The sequence below is a fragment of the Miniopterus schreibersii genome, assembly GCF_964146895.1.
Source record: "Miniopterus schreibersii genome assembly, chromosome: 4".
Lineage (NCBI taxonomy): Eukaryota > Metazoa > Chordata > Mammalia > Chiroptera > Miniopteridae > Miniopterus > Miniopterus schreibersii.
Genome location: NC_138105.1, coordinates 67,474,940 through 67,482,548, shown reverse-complemented (window position 1 = coordinate 67,482,548; position 7,609 = coordinate 67,474,940).

Sequence of the window (7,609 nt, the reverse complement as noted above, 5' to 3'; positions counted from 1 at the left end):
TACACTCGCACTGTTGTGCAACCATCGCCGCCATATATTTTCAAAACTTTTTTATCACCCCAAACAGAGGCTCTGTACTCAGTAAGCAAAAACTCCCCATTCCCGTTTCAACTTCTCAAGCCCCTAGTAACCTCTAATCTACTTCCTATAGCTATGAATTTACCTATTCTAGATATTTACAGAAGAGGAATCACGCACATTTGCCCTTCTATGACTAGCTAATTTCACTGAGCATAATGTCCTTGGGGTTCATCCATTTTGTAGCAGGTGTCAGGATTTCTTCCTTTTGGAGGCTGAATAATATTCCACTGTATGGATGGACCACATTGTGCTTATCCATCACCTGTCAATAGACATTTGGGGGTTGCACCTTTTATCTGCTGTGAATAATGCTGCTTTGAACATGGGTGTCTCAAGTCCTTGCTTTCAATTCCTTTGTGTAGAAACCTAGGAGTGAAATTGCTGGGTGATATGGTAACTCTATGTTTAGCTTTTTGAGGAACCTCCAAACTTTTTTCTGCTAAATACTATGTAATTTTCAATTTTCTATCAGCCACATTAAAAAGAATAGGAAGATACTAGTAAAATTAATATTAATGATATATTTTATTTCACTCAGTACATCCAGAGCATTATCTCAATATGTAATCAATATAGAAAAGTATTGAGGTATTTTTTTTTAATACTCACCCAAAGATATGCTTTTATTGATTTTTAGAGAGAGAGGAAGGGGCAGAGAGAGAAACACCAATCTGTTGCCCCACCATATGTGCCCCAACTGGGAATTGAACCTACAAGGTAGGAACATGCCCTGATCGGGAATGGAACCCAAAACTTTTTGGTGTATGAGATGATGCTCCAACCGAGACACCCAGCCAAAGCTAATGAGATATTTCACATCCTTTTTTCATATGAAGTCTTAGCAATCCAGAGTATATTTTCTAGTTTGAGCACATCTCTGTGTGGATGCTGAATTTTCAACAGCTACAATGAAATGTGTTCCTACTCAAACAATAAAGTTGTACTTAATAAAAAACTTTTCTATGCTGGTTAGTTTTTAAATTTACATTTGAAATTTAATGACATTTACACTTCAATTTCTCTGTTGTATTAGCCGCATGACAAGTATCAATAGTCTCTCTCATGAGGCTAGTGGCTCCCATGTGGGACAGTGAGAGTTTAGACCAAACTACAGTCATGTGCTGCTTAATGGCAGGGATACGTTCTGAGAGTCAGCGGTGCATTTTAAATTATGATTCATGACCATATTAACAGATGCAGAAAAGGCACTTGATAAAATCCAATACCCATTTATAATAAAAACCCTCAGCAAAGTGGGAATAGAGGGAACATACCTCAACGTAATAAAGGCCATACATGACAAGCTCACAGCCAACATCATACTCAATGGGCAAAAACTACAAGCATTCCCCTTACAATTGGAAACAAGACAGGGATGCCCACTTTCACCACTCTGATTCAACATAGTACATAGCCACAGCAATCAGACAAGAAGAAATGAAAGGCATCCAAATTGGAAAGGAAGAAGTGAAACTGTCATTATTTGCAGATGACATGATACTGTATATAGGAAACCCTAAAGATTCCACCAAAAACTAATAGAACTAATAAATGAATTCAGTAAAGTAGCAGGATACAAAATAAATATCCAGAAATCAGTTGCATTTTTATACACCAATAATGAATTACCAGAAAGAGAAACTAAGAAAACAATCCCATTCACAATTGTTTCAAAAAGAATAAAATACCTAGGAATAAATTTAACCAACAACGTAAAAGACCTGTACTCGTAAAATTATGAGACACTGAAGAAAGAAATTGAAGAAGATATAAATAAGTGGAAGCATATACCATGTTCATGGGTTGGAAGAATTAATATCATTAAAATGTCCATACTGCCCTGGCTGGTGTGGCTCAGTTGGTTGGGCATTGTCTGGTGCACCAAAAGGTTGCCAGTTTGATTCCTGGTCAGGGCACATGCCAGGGCTTCCCTTGGTCCCCAGTGGGTGGGGCGTGTGGGAGGCAGCTGATGATGTTTTGCTCCCACATCAATGTTTCTCTCTTCCTCTTCCTCTCTCTCTAAAAATCAATAAAAATATATATAATAAAATGTCTATATTACCAGTACCCAAAGCAATCTACAGAGTCAATGCAATTCCTATCAAAATACCAATGGCATATTTCACAGAACTACAACAAATATTCCAAAAACTTATATGGAACCACAAAAGGCCCCAAAAAGCAAAAGTGATCTTGAAAAAAAAGAACAAAGTTGGGGGAATCATTCTACCTAATACCAAACTGTACTACAAGGCCACAGTTAACAAAACAGCATGGTACCAACATAAAATCAGACATATAGCCCTGGCCAGTGTGGCTCAATTAGTTGGGCATTGTCCCATGCACCAAAAGGTTGCCAGTCAGATTCCTGGTCAGGGCACATGCCCGGGTTGTGGCTCTATCCATCAGGGATTGTACAGAAGGCAACCAATTGATATTGTGCCCTCACATTGATGTTTCTCCTTCTCTCTTCCTCTAAAAAAAAAAAAATCAATAAAAATATTTTTAAAAAGAAACAGACATATAGATCAATGGAGCAGAATAGAGAGACTAGAAATAAACCCACACCTTTATAGTCATTTAATATTTGATGAAGGAGGCAAAAGCAGACAATGGGCTAAAGAAGAGCTATTCAATAAATGGTGCTGGGAAAATTGCAAAAAAATGGTACATGCAAAAAAATGAAACTAGACCACCTTCTTACACCACACACAAGAATAAACTCAAAATGGATTAAAGGCTTAAAACTGTTAGACTCGAAACCATAAAAATCCTAGAAGAAAATATAGCCAGTAAAATCTCAGACATTTCTTGTAGTAATATTTTTTCTGATATCTCTCCTCAAGTGAGGGAAACAAAAGAAAAAACAGAGGACTTCCGGAGAAGATGGCAGTGTTGGTAAACGCAGCACTCACCTCCTCCCACAACCACATCAAAATTACAACTAAGCTACAGAACAACCATCATTCAGAACTGCCTGAAATTGAGCTGAATGGAATTCCTACATAAAGGATATAAAGAAGAAGCCACATCAAGACTGGTAGGAGGAGCTGGTCCCGCACATACATGTGGTGGATAAAAATCAGGAGGGATATCTCCAATGTGGAGGTCCCCCTGAGGGGCAAGGGATCCCAGTCTCATCCCAGGCACCCCAGCCTAAGGTTCCAGTGCCAGGAAGCGAAGACCCCATAACTTCTGGCTGTAAAAACCAGAGGGGACTATGGCTGAGGGAGGCAGAGGATTGCTGGAGTCCCAGGCAGTTCCTCTTACAGGGCCTGCACACGGACTTTTTCATACTCACTCCCTCTGAGCTCCAGCACTAGAGCAGCAGCTTGAAAGGCACCAGAGACATACAGGGAGGAACTGAATTGTTTGGCATCAGGGTGAGAGCTGCAGGGGCACCTTTCTCCCAGACAGAAGTGCTGGCAGAGGCCATTGTTCCTTTTCTGATCCCTCCCTGCACAGAGCCTGCAGGCAGGTGCCATATCTGAGTCTCCATCAACCTGGCTCACACTATTTGCCCCACCCTGGTTATTCCCTGAGACCCTGCCCCACCCAACTTTTGGGCCCACCCAAGCTGTTTCCAGTGGCTTTTCCATAGGAATGGCCTGTCTTGGCTCATGCTTCAGATTTTCCTACAATCTCTCAAACAAGCAGCATCTGGCCTCAGTGAGCCTCATACCACTCTCTCTAAGTGGCTCTAGGCCCAGCACTAGCAGCAGCCAGCTGTGGTTCACAGCTTGGCCTCCCTGGGCACCTCCAAGCCCAGCACAAGAAGCAGCCATCTGCAGATCGCTTTGTAGTTTATGCTTGGTGGCTCTGGGCAGAACACAGGTGGTGGCTTACCTTGACCTGCACCTCCTGGGAGGCCCCAAAGCCAGCTCACCCAGTGGACAGCTTCAGACTGTGTCAAAGCACCACCACCCAACCACCTCCACAAGCAACACACTGAAGGGGTGGGCTCAGTAGGTACCAGAGCCCCACTGAACTTACTTCTGTGGGGTGGGTCCCAGCTGATCCTCAAAGTGGTTGGAGGTCAGTGGTCAGTGGTCACCGCCAGTCCTTGCAACTGATGAAGCTGGGAAAATCCTCCTATTGACATGCCAACAACAATCAAGACTCAACTACAACAGGAGGGTGTACAGCCTACATGGGGAGTGCACCTTGAGTGCCTAGCTGGGATAATTGGGGAGACCATGCCACTGAACCCAAAAGGACACCTACTACATTCGGACATGCTACCAAGCCTGGGAGACATAGCAGCTCTACTTAATACATAGAAACAAACACAAGGAGGCAGTCAAAATAAGGAGACAAAGAAACATGGCCCAAATGAAAGAACAGAACAAAACTCCAGAAGAAGAACAAAATGGAGATAAGCACTCAACTAGATGCAGAGTTCAAAACTCTGGTTATAAGGATGCTCAAGGAACTTAGTAAGAACCTCAACAGCATAAAAAAGGGCCAGTCAGAAATGAGGAATATACTAACTGAAATAAAGAATAATTTACAGGTAATCAATAGTAGAGTAGGTGAAACCAAGGATCAAATCAACAATTTGGAATATAAGGAAGAAAAAACACCCGTCAGAACAGCAAAGAATAATAATAATAATCCAAAACAATGAGGATAGTGTAAGGAGCCTCTGGGACAACTTAAGCATACCAACATTCACATCATGGGGCTACCAAAAGGAGAAGACAGAGAGCAAGAAACTGAAAACATATTTGAAAAAATGACAGAAAACTTCCCTGACTTGGTAAAGGAAACAGACATACAAGTCCAGGAAGCACAAAGAGTCCCAAATGAGATGAACCCAAAGAGGCCCACATCAAGACACATCATAATTAAAATTCAAAAGATTAAAGACAGAGAACCTTTAAAGCAGCAAGAAAAAAGCAATTAGTTACCAACAAGGGAGCTCCCATAAGACTGTCAGATGAATTCTCAAAAGAAACTTTGCAGGCCAGGAGGGAGTAGCAAGAAATATTCAAAGTAATGAAAAGCAAGGACCTATAACCAAGATTACTCAACCCTGCAAAGCTATCATTTAGAATTGATGGACAGATAAAGAGCTTCCCAGACAAGAAAAAGCTAAAGGAGCTCATCACCACCAAACTAGTACTATATGAAATGTTAAAGGGTCTTCTTTAAGAAGAAGATAAAAAATATGAACAATAAAATGGCAATAATACATATCTATCAACAACTGAATCTACAAATAAAATGAACAAGCAGAACAGAAACAGACTCATAGATACAGAGAACTTTTTGTTGGTTGCCAGATGGGAGGGGGGTTGGGAAGATGAGAGAAAAGAGTGAAGTGATTAAGAAGTACAAATTGGTTGCTACAGAATAGTTAGTCATGGGGATGTAAGGTACAGCATAGGGAATATAGTCAATAATATTCTAATAACTAGGCATGGTGCTGGATGGGTGTGGGATTTTTTTAAAAAATACATCTTTTATTGATTTCAGAGAGAGGAAGGGAGAGGGAGAGAGAAAGAGAGAAACAGAAACATCAATGATGAGACAGTCATCATTGATCGGCACATTGGTTGCACATCCAGGGCAACCCAGTCATCTGCCCTGAGCTGGAAGCAAACTCAGATCTCCTGGATCCTAGGTTGATGCTCAACCGCTGAGCCACTCCCGGCCAGGCGGGTGTGAGATTTATTGGAGTGATCACTTAAGTTATGTAATGCCTGGTCACTGATACACCTGAAACTGATATAATGATGTAGGTCAAGTGTAATTAAAAATAAAAAATTATTTTAAAAATAAATATTTTAAAAAAGAAAAAAATGAACAAATAGGACTACATCAAGCTAAAATGTTTTTTCACAGCAAAGGAAACCATCAACAAAATGAAAAGACAATGCACTGAATGGGAGAACATATTTGCCAATACATCTGATAAGTGGTTAATATCCAAAATTTATAATGAACTTATAAAACTCAACACCAAAAAACAAACAATCCAATTTAAAAATTGGCAGCCCTGGACAGTGTGGCTTAGCTAGTTGGGTGTTGTCCCATGCACCAAAAGGTTACCGGTTCGATTCCTGGTCAGGGCACATGCCCAAGTTGTAGGCTTGATCCCTGGTGGGCACCGTGCAGGAGGCAGCTGATCGATGTCATGCTCTCACATCAATGTTTCTCTCTCCTTCTCCCTTCCTCTCTCTCTGAAAATCTATAAAAATATATATTTTTAAATGCTTATTTTTAAAAAAATGGGCAAAGGACTTGAATAAACACTTCTTCAAGGAGAACATACAGATGGCCAATACACATATGAAACAATGCTCAATGTCACTAATCATCAGAGAAATGCAAATTAAAACCACAATGAGACATCAGCTTACACCTGTCAGAATAGTTATCATTAATAAATCAACAAACAACAAGTGTTGGCAAAGATGTGGAGAAAGGGGAATCCTTGTGCACTGTTGGTGTGAATGCAGATTGGTGCAGCCACTGTGGAAAGCAGTATGGAGATACCTCAAAAACTTAAAAATGGAACTGCCTATGACCCAGTGATTCCACTTCTGGAAATTTATCCAAAGAAATCCGAAACACTAAATCAAAAGAATATATGCTCTCCTATGTTCATTGCAGCGTTATTTACAACAGCCAAGATTTGGAAGTAGCTCAATTGTCCACCAGTAGATGAGTGGATAAAATAGCTATGATACATTTGCACACTGGGATACTAGTTGGCCATAAAAAAAAAAAAAAAAAAGCCCAGCAGGTGTGGCTCAGTGGTTGAGCATTGCCCTGTGATCCAGGAGATCACAGTTCAATTCCGGTCAGGGCATATGCCTGGGTTGGGGGCTCAATCAGGAGGCAGCTGATCAATGACTCTCTCTCATCATTGGTGTTCCTAAAATCTTTCTCTCCCTCTCCCTTCCTCTCTATGAAATCAATAAAAATATTATTTTTTTTAAAAAAAGAAAATTTTACCCTTTGAGACAGCATGGATGGACCTGGAAAACATTATGCTAAGTGAAATAAGCCAGTCAGAGAAAGACAAGTACCATATGATTTCACTCATATGTGGAATCTAATGAACAAACTGAACTACCAAGTAAAATAGAGACAGACTCATAGATGGAGGGATTGAGCAAAAAATTTAAAAAGGAGAAAGAACTCATGGACATGAACAACAGTGTGGTGATTGTGGGGGAGGGAGGTGGAAGTGGAGGAAGGTATAGGGAAATAAGTGGTGATGGGAAAAAAAAAAAAAAAAAAATATATATATATATATATATATATATATATATATATATATATAATAAAGTAAAAAAAAAGAAAATACTGTCAGATCAGTTTTTAAATAAATTACGATTCCTATCACTAGTTTCCCTTTTTTAGAAATTCTAGAGCAATGAATGCTGTCCAATAGAGATAAAATGCAAGCCAGATGTATAGTTAGTATTTTTCTAGTAGCCACATTTTCATATGAAGTTTTGGCAATTCAGAGTATATATTATGACATTAATTTAATAATATACTTTCTTTAACCCAA